General features: G+C 47.6%; 2 protein-coding genes across 2 annotated transcripts in view; one reads left to right on the top strand and one right to left on the bottom strand.

Annotated features, from left to right (window-relative positions):
• The window catches only part of WSCD2 (WSC domain containing 2), a 42,130-nt gene extending 39,609 nt beyond the window's left edge, over positions 1-2,521 (bottom strand). Inside the window, exon 1 of the mRNA XM_042441413.1 lies at positions 1,962-2,521. The gene's annotated coding sequence lies outside the window, so the exon portion shown is untranslated. The remainder of the gene's footprint in view (positions 1-1,961) is intronic.
• Positions 1-13,728, top strand: part of HECTD4 (HECT domain E3 ubiquitin protein ligase 4) — a 426,162-nt gene that overhangs the window by 138,185 nt on the left and 274,249 nt on the right. The gene's annotated exons all lie outside the window — the stretch shown is intronic.

The following is a 13,728-nucleotide window of genomic DNA, read 5'->3' as shown; positions in this document are numbered from 1 at the left end:
GACCATCTTGCCGCTGTTAACAAAATGTCTCACTGCAAGGAGGAAAAGTGGAATCTTCTGATCTAACATGTCAGGAGGAATCAACACTGTTGAATGCCCATGAATGTCCGTTGTCCCCCACTGATGACCAAGCCACCACCATCCAAAATCCCACAGCAAGCTTGGGTACATAAGAAGGGCAGGAGGACCCAAGGCTGCCCAACACCCAGGTCCACAAAACTTCACAGCCATGAGACCACGCAAGTCCCCTCTTCCACTCTGGCTCCCTTCCCATTTCTCCCACTCCCATTTCTCCAGTTCCAAGTGACCTTGAGGACATGCCTCTTTCTATGCCTCCTGGAGCTTGGCTGGCTTACCAAAGTCCCCTCTTGCCCTTTAGGTGCCCACTTTGTGTATCCATATCCTCGACGGAGAACCCTGGGGGTTTTTTCCAAAGCAAGAGCTCTTTCCATGTTGGCTCCCATCAACTTGCTCTTCGACGCCTGGCACGGTGTTGCACCAGGGACATAGCCAAGGGGGGGTTCTTGGGGTCGGATCACCCCCCCTTCCATTAGAAAAATGAATGGTGTGTGCTGCTGCGCCGCCGCACCCAAGCCCCATTATAATGGTGGCACTTAGTCTGGACTCCCCCTTCCTAAAATCCTAGCTACGTCCCTGGTTGCACGGTGGGGCGTTGGGGCTTGATGCTCAAAAGTATGGCCCCAGATTTGGAAAGCGTGCCCCAGACAACTTTCCTCTTTGCATCTGAGCACCAGGAAGCAGGCAGCGGGGCAAGGGGACCCAACGGTGGCAGCAGACGGCCACCGTCTCACTAGCTCAATGTGCTACAGGCAAAATTGGGATTGTGTCGGAACAAACTGCAAAGCGGGGAGGGGAGCACTCAGGTCCAGTGGAGGGAAAAAACCTGGCATTCATTTGGCATCCAAGGCCCATGCAAGTATCTCACGGGGTACCTTTCCCCTCTCTGGGCATGCCCCAGCTTGAATCTTCCCTGTGTGCCCAATGGGCAACTTTTGCCCAATCTCGCCTGAAACAAACCCAATCTTTGACTTATTGGTGGTTGTGTGTGTGTGTGTTTTAAATATTTCCCTAACTTCCCTTTCTGCTCATCTAGATATATTCTCGCCCATGGCTTGTTGATACACTTTCCCAGGAGTTTAAGACAGACCTCTTGGGATCGCTGAATAAATCTCACCTTCTGTTATAAACCCGTTGGAACATCTCCATCTCACCTGTAAACAGATCCTGACAACCACACGAACCACAATGTTCACCTTCATGATCCCGGCTTAAAGGTCATGATGGAGTTGTGCATCTGTGCTGGGTTACCATGAGCACACCTTGAACATACCCAGAGATGATGAACCTTCTGGTAAGTTCCCTGCGTAGGGGCGGCATTGCAAAAGTTCACCTGAAAGGCGCTCTTGCGTTCCCATCATCCCCAGCACAGAGAGTGCAATGGTTCTCCTTATCCCAAGTCACAAGCCAGTCCTTGCAATGGGAATCTGTATGCGTTCATGGACAATTTCCTTCATCACCTTGCCCACAAAACTATCCCCAATTTTAGGGCACCCACACTTCAAGATCCCATCATTTTTACTTTCCAGGAGCTGCCAGAGGATGAAAGAAGACTCTTACAGCTTTTCCATCTTGGTCTCCTTTCGTACCATCTACCAAAAGGGTGGGCACGAAAAAGAAAGAGACAGATCTGTTCCCTGTATTGACCCCCACCAATAATTTCATATTAAAAATGTCACAAGCCTCAAGGCAAGACTGGAGGGAGAAATGCAACTGCGATGAGATCTGGCATGAAACTTTCTCTGCCAGTCCTGGGCCCCCGGTGAGTCCCCCATCTCCTCCACTTTTCTCCAAAAGCATCCAAGGGTCAAAGGCCATTGGAGTCAGCCTTCTGGGGCCTGGTGCAAGGCTGCCAGCCCTCCTCCCCAGCTAGCCCTTCTTACCTGGTTGCCCCCGTAGCCTTCCTGAGGTTGGCCCCGAGCCGTCTCTTCCACCGGAGAGTGTCCATTGGGGCATCTCCGCCAGGCTCCCTCGGGTTCGAGGATGGGAAAAGGAGAGGCACCGAGCTCTGCATCAGTGTTTCCATCCAACTTACGCCATCCTGGATTGTATCTGTTTGCGCCTGGATCCAGAAAGCTCTGCCTTGGTGGTCTGGCAGATGGAGAGGAGGCTGTCAGCAGGCAGTGCCCTCCATCAGATGCAGCACCTCTTGATGCCCAAGGGCTCTGGGCTGGACAGCAACACTGAAAACCCCAGTCACACTGCAGGGTCCCTCTCATTCATTGCAGCCACAGACCGGTTTCTTCTTCCTCGTGAGGATCCAGAGGCTCCTCGCCTTCCCAAATGATGCCCATGCTCTTCAGCCTTGGCTCCCCAACCCAGCCAAGGAAGGTGAGGAAGCCTGGCCTGAAAATGCGGTTCCAAACTGCTGGGAGGTTGTTTTCCGGGCTTCCTTACTTAACATCTCTATCTGGCTGGCGCTCTCTCCCTCCCTCTGTAGCTGCTGCTGCTGCCGTAGCTCCACCACTGAGCAAATGTGCGATTCGCAGGCCTCTAGCACTGCCTACTGCTTAACTCCTTGAGTGCCATCTTTGCCCCTTTGCCCAGGGAGATGCTGCCAACTGGCTCCGTCTGAGGGTTCTTTTGCACAACCCACCAAGAGGAATGCCAGGGACTGATCTGCTGCTGACCAATTGGCCCCAAAGTGCAAACGGCAACTGTAAAGAAAAAAAGCCACGGTCTCAAAGGTGGGAAGGGAAGGCCATGTTGAACCACGGTTGCAACCTGCTTGGTGGTTTTGTGCATCCTGATCATCAGGGGAAGAGGCAAACCTGGAAAGGTCCCTCCCCTGAGAGCTTACAGTTCAATATGGAGGGGAAGGTGGAATAAAGAATATTTGCATCAGTCCTTGGCAGGAGTCCTATGACCAAGGGGTTCTCTCTAGAAGGGGAGTATGTAGAGTAAGAGCGCCTTGTTAGATGACTTCTGAAAAGAATCTCAGGGTCTTGGTAGACCACAAGCTAAACAGGAGCCGACAGGGTGATACAGCAGCAAAAATCGCCAATGCAATTTGGGCTCCATCAACAGAACTATGATGTCCTGTTTGAGGGAAGTCATGGTCCTAGACCACTTTGGCCATGCTTACCAAATAGGTGAAAGGAGCGCATTCAGCATCTTGAGAAACTGTGTCTGTGTGTGTGTGTGTGTGTGTGTGTGTGCATTTAAAGAACAAAAAGGCCAGTCCCGGTGCCTGCAAAGTCAGGCTGTAAAACACAGAATTAATGCCAACTAAAATCTCCAAAGCTTTTTTTTAATGCATAAAATAAAAGTAATTTATAATAACCACTGGGGGAGATGATCAAGTCTGCAACATTCGCCAGACGAAAAGGCAGGGAAGAAACTAAGCAGAATGTCCAAAGATGAAAATAGAACCGTGACTACCCATGGGATCACTTCCACATCCCAGAGACCCCTGTTGAAAATCCACTGCAGTTGGCCACAAGGGTTGTCATAACTGTCCACTTTTACGTGCAGTCTGAAAGAAGGGACTTTCCCCAGTATGACCATTATGGAGCTCACGCCTTCTGTCTGAACAGCCGCCCAAGTCTGGTTTCAAGAGAAAGAGGCCTAAGAAGGGACTGAGAGCCACCATGGCAAATGTCAGCTTCTATGCCAGTAAGGTGGCAAATCATTTGTTCCAAAATGGGCATCTGCTTTCCAAGGAGCCGGTGCCCCTATTAGAGGGTCATTACTTGCAGTCATGGCCACGGCGGCCGACCAACGTTCTCTCGGCACCGTGCCTCCCTGGGCACAGTTGGCTTGGAGAAGCAAAGATGGAGAGGTGCTCCCATAGTATGAACTTTAAATAATCTGAAAGGATATCAAAGGGAAGAAGACCGAGCAAGTTTCTTTTCTGCTGCTCCAGAGTCTAGGACACAGAGCCAAGGATTCAAATGGCAAGAAAAGAGATGCCACCTTGACATGAGGAAGAATGTCTGGACTGTAAAGAACGGTTTGACAGTGGAATAGACCTCTTTGGTGGACCCTCCATCTTTGGAGGTCTTTCAGCAGAAGTTGGATGGCTATGTTTCGGGAGGGCTTCAATGGTGGCATTCCTGCATGGCAAGGGTTGAACTAGATGCTCCTTGAGGCCCCGTCCCTCTCTATTAGATGATTCTGTGCCAGGACAATTGCATTGGATTTTCTAGCGTGGACTCAAAGAACAAACCTATCTGGGGTGGTGTTCTTTTTTAAAAACAAATAATAAAGCAGTCAGACCTAAAGATTCATAAACTATCCAATCCAAGAAATGCCAACACAGAATGACTGAAATTCGATTTGATATATGCAAGGGCAGCCCAGGGAGGGGGCCAGCCTTGGTGCCAGCGGAAGGAAATTCCAAAGGCTGGGAGCAGCCACCAAAAAGGCCCTTCGTCCTCACCAAACAGACATCTAGGAAAAAGCCCTTTTCAGAGGATCTGAAGACTTAAGGAGGGACAATAGTCTTTCAGATAGTCAGATGGGCATAACTATGATGTTGGCACTCCATTTCAATAGTCGCAATGACAAGGGAGGATCGAAGCCCACAAACTTTTCTTTCCAGAATATTTCTCCTGCAATATTCGAATGCTGGGAGAAACTTGTGTCAAATTCTCACCCATCTGTTAGGTTTCCCAACTGTCAGGACACTTGTTTTTCAGCCTGGTCGTGACTATTTGCACCTAGCCTTCCCCTCCGTATCTGGAGGCACGTTTCAAGAGCGTGGCTGGCAGCCAAGGCGAGGCCGGTGCCCGCTGGGAGAGCCGTCTTTGGGCTGAACTTGGCCCTGGCCATTTCCATCTCATCCGATTCCATTTAATTGACCGGCCACCTAACCTCCCTTCTGCAAATGGGATCCGCTTTTAATCGGATCCCCAGAGACACCTGTCTACCCAGACCGGGCAGGATTACCCGGCCCTGTAATGCTCTCACCATTTGCCCTTTGGCAAAGTGTCACCCAGGGACCTTCCGGCCTCCTTAACCGACATTAATTAATTAAGCTCCCAAGAGCCCTTGGCCAAGGAGGCTCATCTCACTCCTGCGGGCAAAGAAGAGATGGAGAGCAGTGGCAGCAGCGGCAAGGGACAGGCCCAAGGGCACACTGGGCACCGGGGGCAGCAAAAGCCAAAGCGGGCATCCTGGGAGAGGAGCAGGCCAGCCATGGCATGGCTCCTGGCAAGGCGGGGAGGGGGGTTGCCAAGTCCCATGTCAAGGGGCAGGGCCTCTGTGTCAAGGTTTGGCAATTGATTGATCAGTTGATTGATTGACTGATTGATCATTCTCCCAGCCCAGGATCCCAGGCAACTTGTGTACCTTCAAGGCGTTTCTGACTTATGGTGACCCTATCACTGGGTTTTCTTGGCAAGCTTTGCCCCCAGAAACCTGTCCATTGGCTTCCCCTGAGGCTGAGAGGCTGAGAGAGTGTGACTTGGCCCAGGTCACCCAATCGGTTTCATGGCTGAACGGGGATTCGAACCCTCCTCTCCAGAGTCATAGTCCAAGGCGCACACCATTATGCCATGCTGTCTCTGCCCAAGGCAATTTACAACCGATTCTAACAGCGATTCCCAAACTCGGGTCCTCCAGGTGTTTTGGAACTTCATCTTCCAGAAGCCTCCTCCATCTTGGACGATGGTCTGGGATTCTGGGAGCTGCAGTCCAAAACAGCTGGAAGGACACTGTTTGGGAACCGCTGGTTGAAAAGCAAGTGCAACAACAGCCTCACACCAAATTTGTTGTCATTGTGCCTTCACGTCATTTCCAGCCTGCGCCACCCTGAGATGAACCTATCCCAGGGTTTTCCTGGCAAGGTTTGCTCAGAGAGGGGTTGCCCTTGCTTCCCCTGAGGCTGAGAGAGTGTGACTTGCCCAAGGTCACCCAGTGGTTGTTATGGCCGAGCCGGGAATTGAACCCAGGTCTCCAGAGTCATAGTCCAACACAACCCTTTAAAAACAATTTAAAAGAAGGCAGAGGACAGAAGGGAACATCTTGTTTCAATAGATCCCTGAATTAAAAGGAAACGCACTTGAGAATGAGAATAACGTATGGCCCTTGGTGCCATGCAATCCTGGGAGTTATAGTTGGAATAGATCCGTAGACTTCTCGGCCAGAGAACTCTTGTCCCGTGAACTTGTGTTCTCTAGTAGTGATCCACAGGCTGCTAAACTACAAATCCCAGAATTCTATAGGAGGGGGCCATGGCGGTTGCAGTGGTAACCAACTTCAAGGGCCATGAGTGTGAATCCCGATGTAGGCCTTGCTGTTTGTATGTAGGGGAAACTGGAGGACATTTCAGACCAACCCAATCATTAGGGTGATGGTTGTTGCCTTTGCCCATATTGACTGCTATTGTTTGAGCAAAGGAGGGATCAAAACCAGAGGAACCTGGAAGATTAATGCCAGAAGCAAGAGGATTAAACGCTTAAAGGGGAAAAGAGTGCAGGGAATGTTGGCCGGCATCGAGGAGAAGGGGTTCCCTTCCCTTTCACAAAAAAGTCCCTTTGGGGTTTTCTTCTGGTCTTCTCATCTTTTTCAGGAAATCCAAGGAGAATCATAAAATTGGAAGGAACCTCCAAGGGTCATCTAGTCTGGCCAAATAGGGATACACAGCTCATACTCTCCTGAGAAGTGGGTGTTCAACCTCTGTGTAAAAACCCCCGGAGTCTTACAATCAAGAAGATCTTTCCAACGGTTTAGGTAGAATCTCTTTTCCTGTCCGTTGAGTCCACTGGTTCATGTTCTGCTCTCTGGAGCAAGGCCAGACAAGCGGGTGCCATCTCCTGCACGGCATCCCTTCAGAGGTTTAAAGATGGCCATCAGACAGCTGCATCTGCACTGTGGAAATGATGTGGTTTGACATTGCTTTGACTGCCATGGCTCAATGCCATGCAATTCTGGGGGTTTGAAGTCTGGTGAGCCATTTCGCCTTCTCAGGCAGAGAGCCCTGGTGCCCCACCAAAGGACAAGTCCCAAGATGCCGTCGCATAGAGCCACAGCAGTTAAAGCAGTATCAAGCTGCAACATTTCTGCAGTGTAGATGAGCCTCCATCTTCTCTTCTCCCAGCTAAACATCCCCAGCTGCCTAAGTCAGTCCTCATTATGGCCGTTGGTTTCCAAACCACTGACCGTCTTGCTCGCCCTTGCTTAGCTCTAGTTGGGCAATGCCAGGTTGGACCCCTGGTGACTCCAGTCAAAGGAAGGCATGTGTTGCCAGCCATGGCCAGGAAAGACCCTTCTCCTTCAGAGACCCAGAAGGGGGGCTGCCAAAGGAGACCCCATCCTGAGGAAGGGATGAAGGATCTGGCTCTTTGAACTGTCGAAGGAGAGCCGGTGCCAAGGTCTGGCGGAGGCTTTCCTTCCAGAGATGGTTGGCTGGCATCTGCTTTGATAGAACTTCGGCTGAAGACTGCAAAGGCAACAATGCACTGTGCACACCCAAGATTACCAAGGAACCATTTGGTTAAAAAAAACACAAGCTGTGTGGGAAAGACAGCTGTTCACCTGGGGTTGCCATAACTACCATGCCATCCTGTGCTGATTTACACCCACTGCCTTCCTCCCAAGTTGGAGGCATATATATATATACATACATATATACATATATATACATATATACATACACACACACACACACACACACACACACACCCCTCCCTGTTTACAAGCCCCCAGTGGCACCACTAGAGTTGGCGTCACCTGCTGTGAGGAGGCGGCAGGAGTGGATTTTCCTGTCCACACCCGGAAATACCCGGGGAGTTGAATGGGTAAATGGGCTACCTCCCCTGCCTGCCTGCCTGCCTGGCCAAACCCAGAAAGACCTAGGCAGGTGGGTAGGTGGCAAACTGCCCTGCCTTCCCTTTGTGGGAGGGTAGGGAGACGATGCCAATGCTCTACAAGGGGGGCATCCTCTCCCCTTTTGCAGAGGTGCCCTGGCTGGTGGCAATGGGCAGTGATATAGGGCCGAGATGATGAGAAGTGATCACCCCAGTGGGCGTTAACCTGGTGCGATCCTCACCCCTCTCACGCCACTAGTAATGCCCCTGTGAGCCCCATAAGGTGAGAGATGGCACTCGGGTAGGTGAGAGTGGCAAAGGCATCCGCACTGCAAAATTAACACAGGATCCTGTGTGCGAGTTGCGTCTTCATAAGTGGACTTGCATGAGACTTGATCCCTAGGATGGATCTCCCTTCTGCTTTAGATGGTCCACTCCATTTGATTGCAACCAAACAGACTTTTAACTATGAATTTTATTAATTTAAGGTGGGGAGGGTTAGGGGATTTAGTTTAGTTATCATTATTTTATTGTATTTTATCTCTGTTAAAATCCCACCTCGATCCCCAGGGAGAGGTGGGAAAAATATAAATAATAAATTATTATTATTATTATTATTATTATGTCAACTTATTAGAATTCATTGTAAAAATAAAGACACACCTCATTATTATTGCATATATCATATTGTTAAAATTAAAGACAAGACGAGACAGTTAGAAAAGATATAAAGACAATAATGCAGATATAAGACTTCAAACAGAAATAATTCCAAGGGCTAAATTTTCAGGATTAATAGAGAATAAAGTTATAGATGCATGCGTCAAAATATGGATAGATGTACAGCCACGTGTAAATAGTGTAAATAAGGATATATAACCTAATGCACCGTTAAACCTATGCTAATAATATTAAGCGCATTTAAAAGTCAATAACCTCAAATATAAGAATTAACAGAAAAGAGAGGAAGTGATATTTGAGGATTATATGTTGCGTGTTCGTATGTTATGTTACTGATTTGTTTGTCTTAAAGTATTTAATTAAAGTATTTAAATTACATTTTATGAGTTTACGGATTGTAAAGGTAATCTAGTGATAAATTTGGAAATATTTCTGATATTGATTAATAGAGTTATCAAATCTGATTGTGCAATCAATAATAATAATAATAATAATAATAATGGACTGGCATGCACAGGAATGAGAATTGCAAAGATGCCCAGTGTCTGTTTTCAGCACGCATCTCTATCTATATTTATATATAAATATAGATATACACTGGTACCCCGGGTTACGAAATTAATTCGTTCCGCCGCCGCTTTCGTAACCCGGGATACTTCGTAAGCCGAATAGCCCATAGGCGCTAATGGAGAAAAAGCCGCGGCTGCGCCGCGGCTCCATTTGAAACAGCGCAAATTTTTTTTTGTAACCCGAAAAAACCTTCGTAAGCCGAAACAATAAATCCCTATGGGATTTATTCGTATCCCGAAAATTTCGTAACCTGGGTATTTCGTAACCCGGGGGACCAGTGTAGTTCCAGAAAGAGTCACTAAAAAATAATTAAAATAGAATAATTAAAAAACAAACAAACCCACACTTAAAATCATCACTTCAAATTATTGAAGCATCATACAAAGTTTCAAATGCAAGATAAAACATCCCAATAAAAAAGACGTTGGCATATAAGCTCTCCACTCAAAGTGCCATGGCTTTCCTTTAAGAAATCCTGGGATTTGTAGCCCATGAAGAGGTTTCAACTTCTCTGCTCAAGGAAGTAAGAAAGAAAGTTTCTTATTTGGTCTGCTGGGGTTCTGGAGTCCAGGTGAGTGCCACCTTATTATTATTATTATTATTATTATTATTGTTGTTGTTGTTGTTGTTGTTGTTGTTATTATTATGTTTTATTTATATAGTGCTGATTTGCACAGCGCTGTACATACACCTTGTTCTGAGTCAAAACCGAGGCCCACCGGGTGAGAGTTTCCTCCAAATAGTCAAAGTCCATCTTGTCTTTCAGGCTGAGATGCAGATCTCCTCATTTTTGTAAGCACACTCGCTTGCATCTATCTGTGCAGAGTCCCTCAGCTTCATCCATAACACATGGTTACAAAAAATCAATGTGCTCCTTAAAGAGAGGGAAGGCAACCCTGGTGAGAGGAGGAGGAGAGAGAAATGATGGCCCTAGTGCACGGTATGTTTTTATTAATCCTAAAAGCTTCCAATTGTTTCTTCTCAGCTCTCAGGCGCTTAATCGATACGATATAACGGATCGCAGCTTACATGCAGCAGGAGAAGGAAGCATGGCAGCAATGATGCCTCTCTCGCCCTTTGTCCGAGCTTCATCCTGTGTAGAGCTATGGAGGTGCACTGATATTCTGCACCAACTGCTTAGTTCTGAATGCATCGCTACGTAATGTCTCCTGGTCGGACCCCCAAAGCCCACCTTAGCCGGCAGCTGCATCAAGCAAAGTTGGTCTGGGTAGCTGCCAATTGATGTGCAAGAAGAATGACCTTCCCAGGAGTCCATCGCAATTCCTTGTTGCAGACTCATTCACCAATGGCTGGAGACTGGACCATTCACCCTGGTCACCAGCAGAACAGACCTCCTCCGTCCTGTGAAGGTGGGCTTGGGAGGGACATATGATCATCCCTACATAGGCTTACTGAACACAGAGCAGGTACGGATCCCTAACTCTCGGTTACAAATCCGTAACTGCAAGGAGATCACAGCAACATAAACATTGCTACATAGTCTTACTGAACATGGAGCAGGTATGAATCCATAATTCTTGGTTACGAATCCGTAACTGCAAGGAGATCACAACAACATAAACATTGCTACATTGCTACTGAACATGGAGCAGTTATGAATCTCTAACTCTTGGTTACGAATCCATAATTGCAAGGACATCACTACCACATGAACATCACTACATAGTCTAACGGAACATGGAGCGGTTACGGATCAGTAACCTGTAAGGACAAATGACTACTGTCGTTTTCTCCCCACTTTGGGAGAAAACAAATACAGTATTTGTGTGCAGTATTCTCCCTGTATTTGACAAGCTCCCCGGGATGTTTTAGAGGATCTTTCGGTGCAGATAAACACTTGGCTTTTTGCGCGCACACACAAATTCCTGGGGCACAGACAACATTTTCTGTATAGACAAGGTGGGCTTTGGCACCTAAAAAGCCACATGTACCTCCGCATAGGAAAATCCTTCTGAACACTTTGGGACTCTTGAATACTGGAAGACAGTCTTCCCAATGAAGAAACCTAATTGTCAACTAGGAAATGGTTAACAGAGAATAATAATAATAATAATAATAATAATAATAATAATAATAATAATAATAATAATAATAATGTATTTATATCCTGCCTCTCCAACAGGACCGAGGGGGCATACAGAATATTTGTTGCAGGCATTTGTGATTGATAAGGAGGCAAAGGCAGACCGAGAGCGTGCCATCCTCAGAGATGCCCCGATGCTGCCCATCATGCAAATGGAACATTTTGAGGACCTTGTTTGGCTTAATTATGAGACTAAAATCACCCCAGAATTACACCCAAAGCCTCTCAGACATGCGCAAACATCTGAAAATACCCCCAGCCACCCAAGACAGTCTCCGTATACCGTTTGTTTCCTCCACAACCCTGCCAAAATTGCAGCCAGAAGTGAGGCGGCATGACTTACCGGTGCCATTTTGGCTGAACCGCAGAGGGGAAAGTGAGCATTGGGGTTTGTTTGGGAGCAAATGTGGTCCACACGGGGGCCAGGGTGATCTCCGTTTCTGGCAAAATGGTCTATCTGAGCCACCGTGAGACTCTGCTTTAGGGTTAGCCTTATTGGTCCCTAAGGTTTCAGCCTGATGTGCCCCAACTGTTGCCAGGTCGAAAAAGTCTTCACGTGTCCTCAAGGGCTCCTGTTGCCTTTGGCCTTCCTCGTCCAGAGGGACCGTCTCTCCAAAGGCACATGGATCGCCTTGTGACCAATCGCTGCTCCAATGCCCGGCCCAGAAGAATCAATTAATTTGTTTCTGTCCAAGTGGAGCATCCCTGCGGTTGACCTGGCGCAGCCCTCTCAACTCTTCCTCTTCCTCTTCCTGCTCCTCTCTCACCATCCTCCCCAGCCTCCATCATGGCAGCCCGGTTTTACGTGGCTTTCAGCTGATCAATACAGATCTCATTGATAATGACTGGCAATAACCCACAGCCACCACTGGATGCCGTTTAATAAGGTAATCACTCATCACGCCTCGCCTGGCTTTTTTTATTGGGCAGGGAAGATCATATTTCACAGCCAGGACATTCCTCGCAGTACATAACTCTGGTCTATTATTACTTTTGAGGGGGAGTGTGGGTTTCGCAGTAGCCATGGCTTCCCTCCGCAGGGAGAGGAGACGAATGAGCCACCTTCGGCACGTCAGAGAAAAACAGGCACACCCCAAAAGAGGGCAGGAATGAGAAGGGCATGCACAAATATCTCTCAAGATGCCAGCCACAGATGATGGCGAAGTGTCACAAATAAACCCTTCCAGAACACGGACACAGAGCCCCAAACCCCCACAAAAAGCTACAAATATATATATATATAAAGGTTGAAAAATGTGTTTCTCAAGAGCTGGGCGACCCTACCAAGAAGAATCCTGGGTGAATGAGAATCTTTGCAACTTGAGGTTTATTCTATGCAAAGTTTACACTATGGAACTGTGGCATCGTAACGTTGGAAAGGGCCCCTCTTGAAGACATTCAGAGAAAGAGACCGCAATGCATCATTGGTTCCTCTGCCAAACTGGGCTAACCTTCAAGAAGTCCCTTCTGATGTTCCATCGAAATTCTATGGAATCTACTCGCCGGTAACTTAAAACCATTAGGCCTGGTCCTCCCTTCTGGAGCAGCAGAGAACAAAGTTACGCCTTTCTCTCTATGGCAGCCCTTGAGATATTTAAAGAGTGTAAATCAGAGAGGCCAAAATAAAGCTGCTTTGGGTCACTTTGGAGGTATGCTGTTCAAATGCTGCATGCGTCCTAAGAGGCCGAAAGCCACGCCAAAGCCATGCTCCAGGCCTAAGGACCGGAGCACAGCTTTAGCGCAACTTCTGGCCGCTTAGGATGTGTGTGCCATTTAAACAGCATACCTCCAAAGTGACCCGAAGCAGCTTTATTTTGGCCCGTCTGTTTGGGCCCATATTTAAGCATCCTCATTCGAAGACCATCCTGTGGAAACCTGAGCTGCGCATCACTGATGCCCCTACTACTCTATGTATTTAGTATCTATGCCCCATTATCACCAATCAGTTATTACATAATGGGCTTAAAAATTGCAATTCGACGGTTTCTCCAAATCTGCGCCTCACATCGCCACTAATTGCCTCCAAACTTATTTGGGGAATCTTAATGAAAATGCAAATGCCGGAGCATTAATCAAACAATTATTTCTTAACCACAAGACAGGCAATGCTCAACCTAATTAAGAAATAAACAAAGTTAATCAGGGAGCCGACAACACCAGTTAATCGTAGGTATGTGGCGTGAAAAGGAATATTACATGATGATTTATTAAAGCGAGAAGGGAGCGCCCCATCTGTTCTCGCACGGTAATGCCAAATTGCGTGCCACGGATTCAAGGGAGCAGAACGCTCACTTGGGTTATTCATAAGACATTTCTCCTTTTTGAGGTTCTGCTGGCCACCCGAGATGAAAAGGATCACAATCCCAACATTTAGTGGGGTAAGCCCCAGGTTGCGGAAGCAAAGGTAATTTGCATCTCGGTCTCGCCAAAATCCAATATATTGTGTCGTTTAATATAGAATCATAGAATCATAGAGTTGGAAGAGACCACAAGGGCCATCCAGTCCAACCCCATTCTGCCATGCACGAAATCCAAATCAAAGCA

Source organism: Sceloporus undulatus, chromosome 10, assembly GCF_019175285.1.
Source record: "Sceloporus undulatus isolate JIND9_A2432 ecotype Alabama chromosome 10, SceUnd_v1.1, whole genome shotgun sequence".
NCBI lineage: Eukaryota > Metazoa > Chordata > Lepidosauria > Squamata > Phrynosomatidae > Sceloporus > Sceloporus undulatus.
Note: the sequence above shows the minus strand (reverse complement) of the source record. Positions and strands in the feature narration are given on the sequence as shown.